This window comes from Tupaia chinensis, unplaced genomic scaffold (assembly GCF_000334495.1).
Source record: "Tupaia chinensis unplaced genomic scaffold, TupChi_1.0 Scaffold000387_1, whole genome shotgun sequence".
NCBI classification, from domain to species: Eukaryota; Metazoa; Chordata; class Mammalia; order Scandentia; family Tupaiidae; genus Tupaia; species Tupaia belangeri.
Window position 1 is genome coordinate 144111 of NW_006159889.1, and position 3497 is coordinate 147607.

The following is a 3497-nucleotide window of genomic DNA, read 5'->3' on the forward strand; positions in this document are numbered from 1 at the left end:
GGTGCGGCTTCCACTGTGGCAGGGCTGTGCTGGCGATGATGCCCACCCAGCCGCCCAGGGCCAGGAAGTAGCCCAGGAGCTGGAGGCCCGAGTTGGCCATGTCCCAGGGGAGGCGACCGAGGGTCCCAGGGCTCAGAGCTGAGCCAGGGCCTTGGGGGGCTCTGCAGTCATGGCCAAGCCAGAGGAGCAGCCCGGAGAGAGTGCCAGTGGTCGCGGGCAGAGAAGGAGAGGTGGCGGGCTGCAGCAGAGAGGCAGCGGCTCTGTGCTCCAGAATGCAGGGGGAGGCCCAAGAGCTGGGAAAGGCCAGGGGCCCGCCCACAGCAGCTGCCTAAGCCAGGGCAGGGTCCCCAGCAAAGCTCTTGCCCAGCTCCCTAGGGCTGGGGGCGGAGCCATGACCCAAACGGGTACCCCTACCCTCTGTCCCATCCTGGGTGGGGGTAGAGAAGGAGGGGCTGGGAAGAGTGGTCCTCCCTCTTGCCCTGGGAAACCCCTTTAAGAAACTTGATTCAAATGACCTAAAATTCTCATACTCCCTACCCCAAGCATCAGCCCTGAGATGACAGACTGGCTTTTGCAAGGCCAATCTGACCCTTGGGGGTTCTGTCCTCTGACTTTAGGACAGAGCGGAAAGGGAATTCCAGTTTGCAGTAGGTAAAACCGGAGTTGCCATCGGGGAGAACTTTGGGGCAAGGCTCTGAGGCCAGACGCGGAGAGATTGGGCCGGCACTAGAGTATTGGGGAGAGGGGTCTTGGGGACCTGGGAGCAGTGTGCATCAGAACAGAGCAGGCTAGACCAGGCAATGTGTACGGTGGGGTCTGTCTGAGACCAGAGGGAGCAGAGGGGCCACATGAGGCTGGGCCGGTGCTGGCTGCCAGCCAGCGAGGGGCCGGCGGGGCGCTGGGGAGACAGCACCAGCCTCAGACATCAGCCTGCAGGAGGGCGGATTGCTCCCGCCTGCCTGTTAATCCCCTTGCTGGCTGGGTTCGCAGCTCCTGCTGGGGCCTGGACTCTGGGCCCAGGCCCTCAGCTCCAGGGCAGCCTGAAGGGAGACAGTGGCCTCTGCACTTTCTTGGGGTTCAGGCTGCCCCCTCCCCTAGCACCCCTTCTCTCCCCATCAGAGCTCAGCCCTCGGGAGCAGGGAATGTTTAACTCTCCTCACCTCATTAGCAATCCCCTCACGTTCGGTTCAGCCCCATGGGCTCTCAGTATGGGCGCAGGAGGAATGTCACCACCCTGCTCCCACTCCCACCAGTCCCCAGCCGCCCCCTCCTGCCTCCTCTGGACCGCACTGGGGGGGAGGCAGGGTCCCGCTTCCTGGCCGGCTCCCTGCCCCCCACAGCCTCCGCCCACTCAGCAAGCATCAGTCCCCAGCCTGCTGCCCAGATCCCTGGCATTCTTCACGTGGCTATGCAAACGAGAGGGTGCCAGGCACGGACAATGGCAGCCCTGTGCGACCGCCTAGGGCGTGGGCTCTGGTATGGCCTGCAGCTCCGGCCCAGAGCGGAGCAGTCTGCCCTCTGTGGGGTCCGGGTGGGCGCTGTTTGGCCCGCAGTGCAGCACACTGGCCCCCTCTGAGGTCCTCTGCGGGGGAAGGTCAGAGGCACACGGATCTGTGTACACACAGACTCACGTCCTAGCGTGGCCTGCAGGTCCCCCAAAGCAAACGAGGTCCAGAACAGTGGCAGAGTAGTCCCGAGTTCAAATTCTTCTGCCACAGATAAAGACGAGACACTAGGATAAAGGTGAGCGGAGAGGGGGGACTCCCAGAGCCCCTGCGACTGGTGTGTCTGTGCATGAATTCACCTGCTCCTCCAGGCAGCCTTCTGGGCTGCCCTTTCCAGCCCTGCCTAGGATTTTTTACAGATGAGCAGACCCTGGCTGAGGGCTACCTCGCTCTGGCCAGGGAGTACAAGGAGGCCTCCCCACTGGGTCTGGGCAGTGCTGGCCCCCACAGTCTTGCCCCCATAGCCCTGGCTTTCAGAGGGAGGTGCTGGGGTTCAGACCAGAAAGAGGTCGGGAGTCGGGATGCTCCCTAGAGCTGTGCAGCCTCAGTGTCTGGACCTCTAACCGGAAGAACCCCTTCATGGAGTTGCTATGGTGACAGAGGTGAGGACACCTGGAGGAGGGAGGGGCTGCACATGGCCGCTGCCACCTCGTGCTGTTCCCACAGTGAGGCCCTCTCTCCCACGCTGGACCTTGGCCCCTTCTGGACCCCTCCTGAAAGGATACTCACAGTAAGAAGGGGCCAAGGGTCATTCTGGCCTCAGGAGAGCCTCGCCAGTTCTCAGAGCCTCTGGAGACTCAAGGCCACAGGTGCCCTGAGATCTCATCCCTTCAGGTGAGGGAACTGAGAGTCAAGGGGTGGAAATAAATCTCTGGCCCTGGGGCCCCCTGGGCACCCGGATGCCTGCCTGCTCCTCCATCCTGAGCATCCCCAGGTCCTCCTTCATATCGGGGACCCAGAGCCTCCCTGTGGTCAGAATGGCGTTCACGGATTCCTGGTAAGTCCTGCTAACCGCTCCTCTGTGCTATTTATTTAGGTGTTTGACCTAGGGTGTGTGTGCTCGCTGGAGAGAGACAGAGAGAGGGGAAGTAAGAAAGCACCCTGCAGGAGGGTTGGCCACACTGTAATCCCTTCTCCTCCATTCTCCTCTCAGGATTTTGGGCATGCATGCACATGTGCCCGGTGTGATTTTTCAAGCTGCCAGGTCCAGGACTTGAACTGTGTTCAGCTGTGTGGAAATCTAGCACCTTAACCACTACGCCAGTGCTGGCCCTCCTCTGTGCTATTTGACGTTTTGGGTCTATTTTTCCCAGCAACCCTCCCTCACCAGTGTTTCAAAACCTTTGGGAATTCCCATCCTGCCTCTGGAGTGGCTTTTCCACCCAGGGCACCTCCCTACACTCCTGGCAGGCCCTGCAGTCCGCTGACTCCCAGGAATGTCAGGAGGGCAGGAAGGCTCAGGGTCTGGCCCAGCTCTAGTGAGAGCCAGCTGAAACTGCTCTGTGGAGGCCTTTACCGTCTATAAGAAGCTACTGTGTGGCATTTGGAAAGTTCCTCAGCCTCTCTGGACCTGATTTTTCAACTGAAAAAAAAAAAACATAGGATTAATCCCTCTTGCCCTGTCTGGTTCACGAGGGAGTTTAGGACCAAATAATGGGCGAGAAGTGTAGCTGGAGAAGCAGAAGTCCCCAAAGAGCTGAGGCTCATGAAGGCTATTTCCTTTTTTTTTTTCTTTGTAGAGGTTTTTGCTGTAGGGTGTGTGCGTTCGCCAGACAGACAGAGAGAGACAGAGAGACAGAAAGCGAGAAATCACCCCCCAGGGGGGATGGCCACGCTGCAATCCCTTCTCCTCCATTCTCCTCTCAGGATCTTGGGCACGCGTGTACACGTGCCTGGCATGAATTTAAGCCACCGGGTCCGGGACTCAAACTGAAGTTGACTACATGGGAGTCCAGCGACATAGCTATTATGCTAACTGCTGGTCCCTAAAGT